The sequence below is a fragment of the Anopheles merus genome, chromosome 2L (assembly GCF_017562075.2).
Source record: "Anopheles merus strain MAF chromosome 2L, AmerM5.1, whole genome shotgun sequence".
In the NCBI taxonomy this organism is placed as follows: domain Eukaryota; kingdom Metazoa; phylum Arthropoda; class Insecta; order Diptera; family Culicidae; genus Anopheles; species Anopheles merus.
Window position 1 is genome coordinate 12186367 of NC_054083.1, and position 7847 is coordinate 12194213.

A 7847-nucleotide genomic window follows, 5' to 3' on the forward strand; every position below is an offset into this window, starting at 1 on the left:
GGTGTCATATCCAAATTCTGCCAAAATTAACCTAAAATGAAAGCAGTGAGTTTTGGCGTCATTGTTTGCCGCTGCGAAGCCAGTGGACGCGATTTTTGTTTCCTGATATATACATATGTTTATGTTTCTCAAGAACTATTTCACTGTTTTGCGGGTTGTATCGATCTCCTGATCCAGATAACGCATTAATGTAGACACTTGTCCCTCTGTCTTGATTTTTTGCATCTTTTGGAGCCTCAAAAAAGAACCTGGGCTTTCTTTCGATGCTTTGATGGTTGCCTAATAGTGCCAAGATGTTGGCGACCAAAACGCCGTAACGTTCTTATGCGACGACAAACTTCTGTACTAAGTCAATTTTAGACGCTACGAGATGTTATTCGATGATCGTGCACGCTTCTAAATTGGTTGGTTCCCCTTTTGAGAGGTGTTAAGGTGGGGTGACTGATAGAGGTTTTCTATTGTCTCATTGGATACTACTTTTCAAAGTGCAAATAATATTTTGTTAAAGCGGGTAAAGATAATCCCTTGATAATCCCATAAATTTGTCAATTTTCAACCGTCAACCGTTATGTAATTTTAAGATTGTTTCAACACGACAATAAGATTTTCGGAATGAAGAAAATCGCATACGAAATTGTATGTTGATGAGATACACTAAAGCCTGGTTACAATATTTTATTTAATGTTTTGCATGCGACTTTGCGATGGGGAGAGCATTTGACTTTCGCCAACGCAATACATGCAATACAATGTTTTAAATATAGTAAAATAGCTCCATACATTTTCACACGATAAATTTTTTATGTTGTTTTATTCGTTCTTCTTAATTTCACACAAATCAGTTGATTTCTCATCAAACTATTTGAGCGATATTTTCGATCGTATTTGAAAGCAAAAGCGAACATTTAAAACCCCTGTTGTTTTAACGAGAACGACGATTCCACACTGTTGCTATTTACGAGTTCAACGATTGTCAAAGTGCTTTATGATGGCATGGCTTGTCCACAAAGCATTTTAATAATTACTGACTCCACGTTTGCTTCGATTTTTATTTAGCCATCCATTGCCGATTCTCAAATGATTAAAGATTACAACTAGTTTTTAAAGTATCATCAATTTTGAGCCATGCTTAGATGATATAATTACAGAAAAACAACAATAATACCTAAGAGGTTTCTAAAAGTTTAAATTGTAATAATTTAAGCGCAATGATAAAAAACCGCATTCTCCTGGCCCGCGGCACTTGATCATTTACTTAATTTGGCCCTTTACCTCAAAAGTTTGCCGACCTGGTCTAGGGCATCCGATTCCCTTAATCCGCCACTGTTTACTCCAGATATGTGTGAACTTATTAACGAATCCTAAACACTTCTTATTAGTTTGGCCGGGATTCCAAAAGAGCTCATGGCTCATGTCTGTCATTTTGCCATCTTCTTCAAGATCTGCCGCATGGTGAAAATCTGATCAGTGGTTGTTTTTCCGTTTCGGAATCCTCTTTGATAGTTTCTGACTATCTCTTCGACGCGCGGAACAAGACGACCCTGAAGGATCAGGGAGAATATTTTATAGGCGGTATTCAACACCTTGGCCAAAAAAGGATCGCGGAACAAAAAACTCCATGCGAAACAAAGGATAAGGCGGATGGAGATTTACAGCCTCGATCCTCGCGGAAAAAGAATAAGAAAAGCGATCCAGGCAAAGATAGGAGAAAAAATTACCCCGGAAAATAAGGATAGCACAGACGGAAAAGTAGAATATAAGCAGCAGCCTCCGCGTAGGTATCGATATTGTTCCAATTCTGTGATCAGGCCAAAAGGTAAAACACCTTCAAGTTTTTATAGTATGTGAGGCGTAACACCCGACTTAACCGCGAAATAGCAATAATTGGATTGTGAATCAATGCAACAAAGACTAAGTAACAGCTTACTGAAGGTTTAGTCCGTGATAGAGCCCAACTGGGAGGCAGCGTATTAGTTTACGGCGACAATCTCGAGGTAGCAGAGCAGTTCTGCGATCTTGGGACGGTCGTTACATCGGACAACGTTATCAGCAGCGATACCCTGAGACGCATTGTGCAGGGGAAAGATTTCGGGACCGATCGGAGGATGTAAACGCTTTGGGTATGTTTGAGCTTGCTAAGCTGTACGGCGAACCGAGCATTCTGACGGTGACGAAGGCTGGCAGTATACGATGGCTGGGGCATGTTGAGAGGATGCCGGACACATGCCCAGTACGGCACGAGGCGCAGAGGAGTACAATAAGCTCGATGGCTGGATCAGGTGAAGCCAGACCTGTTGGAGATCAGGTATATGGATGATATCTATAATTATTGCGGACCGGGCCATGTCGCGATGACGTGCTCTACAAGAAGAGAGATAATCTTTCCGTTTAAAATCAATATAACAAGATGATTGTTGGTTTCACTTGATCAATGAACGCCTTGATTCCAACACTTATTGATGGTGATTTACATGATGTTGGTCGCACGCCACACACATAATAAATTGAATATCTCCTGTAGCTGTAATAAACGAAAATAAAATTTAGTAGTGATCTCCTTAGGCGTCATCCATCAATTATGTAACGATGATAGCGTGGGGAGGAGATATCGTCAAACGTTACGATTTGTTATATGGGGGAGAGGGGAAGTTGATCTTTTGTTACGTTTTGTTGAACTTAATAAAATGTAACGATTCGAAGCAAAATTCACAAGAATCAACTGTATCGCTGCAAACAGGTGTAATACCGATCCAACTCTATACAAACCGAATTCGTTTCAAACAAATTGGAGATGGAGTTGATGCAGTCAGCCGTTTTTTCGTCAGAGTTGATCATTGGTTGTAATATTATAATTACATAAAAATGCAGTCAAAACTGTTGCCAACATTTTCGATTTTGTTCGTAATTTGTAAGACATGCGTAACATGTTACACATCACATGTTATGTGAAATAAAATAATAAATTACATGATGATACAACATATAAAAGAAAAGAAACATTTCTGCAAAGATGGACATATTTATGGAAGACTCGGAAGATGCATGGACGAAAAATGCATCAGTTACAGTTACAGTTTGCTACACTAAGGAGGAAAGGGATCGAAATTTTGCAATGTTTGCGTTACGTATTTGAAGAATGATGCGTTATTGAATTATTCAGGAGGGTTTTACGGTTTGGACGTATTTTCACAAATTTCATTAACCGGTCGTTTGTTACAATGGTACTTTTTAACTGGATAGTTACAATGCTTTTGTGAAGCTTGATTTTAATTATCAATCACTCGTCCAGCACGTCCGGAAAGGACGCACCTACCTCTGCTCGCACAAAACGTGTCTGCAGCTGCTGCTGCTGGTGCTGCATAACGAGCACAGCAAAATCAGCAAATTCAGCTAACGCGTCCAATGATGATGAATTATTGCACTTTCGCTTTATCCTTTCGTGGTCGAGTGCATCGGAGACCGGTTCGGTTTTGCGGTCAAAAGAGCACCGGCCACAATCGCAATCGGTAAATCAGAGTGCGCCTTACATACGGACACGCCCGACACACACGCAATGGTCACACATCCTGCCACACAGCTTCTTGCATCATCGATAGTTGGTGGCATTTCATTGTAACTCAAATCCGAAACACAACGGTAGTACAGACCCCCTTCAAACACGTGAGAATCCCGTCCCGGCAGACGGCATTCGAATGGAAAATCGAAAACCAAATGAAGGGCAGCCGAGTCATTGATTTCGGAAAAGGTCAGACCGACAGACCGCCCCTTTGGGTGGACGGAAAAAGGACCCAACTCCGTTCAATGCTGGTTGCCATACAGGAAGGATGAAGGGATTTGCGAAATGTGGGTTAGCTACGGGGTGCACGATCACGGTGGAGGAGAAAAATGGGAACAAGCTTGTAACAATGAACACTACTACTTTGCGGTTTGGCCTGGCATTTGTTAGGTCCAGTGATTTCGGAGACCCTTCAGACCTGACCGGCAGTGGTTTCGATAGAATCGGATGGCTTTGTGCAGCTGCATAGGAAAACAAGGAATCGAAAACCCGCTTCCACTTCTTGAAGCAATCCTAATTTAACAACATGTTTTGTTAGCTATCGCAAAGTAAACTAATATTAGAATAGTTTTACAAACGAGATTGTAGGAATATTTTGCCTTTTCCTTTGCATTAGAAATTAATTGATATTCAAAATCACTTCGCTTTTGGACTACGTGTATGATTTGCTCTCGACTCCTTTAGGAAAGTTTTGCACACGTTTAAACTTCCCTCCCGGCAATCGAACGTAGTGCCCCTTTGCACCGGTCCCGCTAGCTGGCAGTAGTTACATTTGCTTTGGTAACAAATTTTTATTCACCACCACGGTTCGAGTTGAACGTTTCACATTTGTCTTCATTTTATTCGTATTGCATCCTCCCCCGTTAAAAGAAACAACTTTTGTTTGATCTCATTTCAACTCCCCCTGCGGGAGCAAAGAGCTTTCTATAAAATTGATTCTCCGTGTCTCTGGCGCCTCACAGAGCCACCACGCCATTCCGGCAAACGACCCATCCGGCTGACTACGGCAATTTCTAACCGTTCCGTCAGGAACAAAACTCACTTGACGAATATTACTCTCTCCCCTCCAGATGATTCCTTTCCGCCACCGTTCGGGCAGGCGGAAAGAACACGACCCGGAGATCAGTAGCAGTAGGCTATGGGAAAAATGCGCAGCAAATTCAAACGGCACCGACAACAAACAAACGAGACGAAAGAAGGGGCAGACGGTTGAATCGAGAATCGAGACGATTGTAAGTCAAGTGCTTCTTGAGCCTTGCTGCAACCCATCCGTGAATGAGTGAATGGGCCGATTCTAAACACACAAACAAACACACACACACACACACACACACACACACACACACACACACACACACACACACACACACACACACACACACACACACACACACACACACACAGAGAAAAACGCACACAACGTGAGTAGGGCAGACAGTCAGAACACCAAGCCGCGGAAAGGGAAAACAACAGGAGCGACAATCCTCATAAATCGTCCGTGTGTTGTCTTTGATTTTGCCGTGGTTTTAGTGTGTTCCGTAGAAAATCAAACCATCCGTTTCATTCCGACAGCAAGCAAAAATCCGTTACCTACCCGCCACCGTTGCAAACATGTCGAGGGAGTGTCGGGAAGCACATGAAATCCATCCCCCCATCGCCACGTGTGTATGTTGGAGTGGGGAGGATGGAAGGACTGGGATGGGGGCACTAGGTGCTTATGAGTGCGAAAGACCGTACATAGCTAAACATTCCTCTTCCGTACGGTCTGTGGTTTTCGTCGCCTTCCTCATTCGGTGCGGAAGCCACAGCCAACGCCACATACATACACACAAGCACACTTCGGAAGCCCATTTATTTCTGCGGGCGAAAAAATGATGAATGCCAGAGCGCGTTGAGCAGAAATAATAGCGAGTAATTTAGTTTCCATTCGGAGGCTTTAGCGTCATCTCGCCCCGCTACCGCAAGGTATGTGTTGTCCCTCTGCCGCTTGTGCCCCGGAAGGAAGGAAAAGGGCAAGCGAATGCGAATTTTCCGATCCGACACCGATGGTGTCGAGCATTTTCCCTCGAGTGTCAACCGAGAGCGCGCGAGGCGTGGGAGAGAAAGGAAGAAGAGACGGACAGTCCCATCACACGTGTGATGCGCGCACAGTGTTGCTCCAAAGGCCGGTGCGGTATGGAAAACGAGCTGGAAAGGCTCGAGATGAAGATGAAGAAAAGTGTTGGGAAAGTGGGAAAACCCGTTTTTATGGAGAATGAACTGAAGGATGAAAGGAAAAATCGCTCGAGGAAAATGGCTGGCTGGCTGGCTGGCTGGTTGAACGGTTTTCCACCCTGGTGCAAGTGTTGGCGGTCGGCGAAAAAGTTGTACTCCCGGAGGGGCCATCGAAATGTGAATGATGTATGGTGTGCTCTTATGACGATGGCTGGTTGATTTCGAAGGATGGCTCCCCGGTAATGGACCGGTCGTATATCGCTCGGAAACGTGGCGGTAAGCGCCCGGCCATGGGTTTGGGATAGTCGACGTTTAGCGTAATCCAAGCGCGCCCGCGCGCTCGCACACTCGCTCGCTTGCCCTCTGTCCCTTTGGCGTGGATGAATGTGGCTGAGGGGAAGCTCCATTCTCAAAGAAACGGGGAAGGATGAGAGGATACCCACTTCTCGACACACACAAACAGGCCGCTACATGGATCCGTTTTTATCGCGTCGACTTGCTGTTTTTTATCTGCAAACCTTTCGTGCGAACGACCGGCCTCTAGGTTCAGTATTACTCGACAGATCTTAAGCCGGAGGCTGGCTGGCTGGCTGGCAGGGATGTATAGCCACGATCCAGCCACACCGGGCCAGGCGCACCGGGCCAGGCTCAGTGTAATGTGAATATAAATATTATATGGGTCGATTTGGGTAAGCTTGCCACATTCATGTTAATGGGTGTGTAATTCATTATGCATTTGGTCTATTATCGATGGAATTACGATGGTGTTAGCAATGAGGGAGACTCCCTATCAAGCGAATGGGAACGAGCGAAAAAAAATCCTCACTGCCGAGCTGCAAAGAAATGTACGAACTTTGCCGCAAAAGAAACAAACGCTGCTAACAAACTGTTAGTTATGTGCCCTTTGTGTTTCGTTCCGACATACCACACACGCGACTGTTGCTGTTAACGGCGATGGTGGCGCTTGCTAACGCTTGTGCGCACTGGCCATTACAGGTTATCAAAAAAACATTTTACTCTATTGTGCTCTCAATGCCGGTGGAAGTTTTGTTCTCAAGCGGTTTTGTTGTAAGAGTTGCTTTGTTTTATTGTATTTGCTGCTATCTTATTACTAAACTGCTTGCCGCAAGAACGTATCATCAAGAGATCCTGTGATGAAAACCCGTTAGGAATGGAATGTAGTTCGGCAGCAATAAAGCAAATGATTTGTTTTCACAAGTACCAGGAAACTTATACGTAGACAATGGTGAGTCATAGAACATGGACGACAGTATTTATGCTCGCAATGTGTTCGATGTATATCGTGCCTCATCAAAGATATACCTATTAATGCCAACAATTATACTAACTGATGGATGCAAGAATAGGAATTTCCCATGTTCATGTTCAAAAAGGATGCTGTATAGTCCAATTTCCGTTACATAAAGTTTATTTAACATAATAAAGTGTCAAGAAAGTGTCCTAAACTTATGATAATTCCTGAAACCCCTGTAGTATATAGAGTAGTTAGGTGCGAACAAGTGTAGTGTTAAAGTACAAATGAAAATTCAATTTTTCCGTATAGCTCGTCAATATAACGGCTCTTCCATTGTCCTTCCACACATACGGGGCCAATAATGAGCATCTTCCTCTCGAACGCGGCTAAGAGGGTTTCGGCAGATTTGAACAGTGTCCATGTCTCAGAGGCGTATGTTAGTACCGGAACTATATAGGTACTATATAGTCCCAGTTTCGTCCGTCGCAACATGTTCTTTGAGATGAACCGCTTTCTCAGTCTGTAGAATGACCGGTTGGCAGCCAGCATCCTTGCGCGCAACTCAGCTATTGTCGTTGCTGACCTTTGATCCAAGATAGGTGAATTGTGGGACGACTTCCAAAGTGCGTTCACCTGTCTGTACGTGACGCCTACGTAGGTTTGGAGAAGTTATTGGTTATAGGACCGCTGATGTAGCCACCATCACTTTGGTCTTCGTCGCGTTCATCTGCAATCCGAGGTTGCCGAGGTCTCCAACCTAGAGTTCTTCCCAAAATTCAATGGTTCCGGAAATTTTCCAATTTTTTGATGTTATTTTCTATC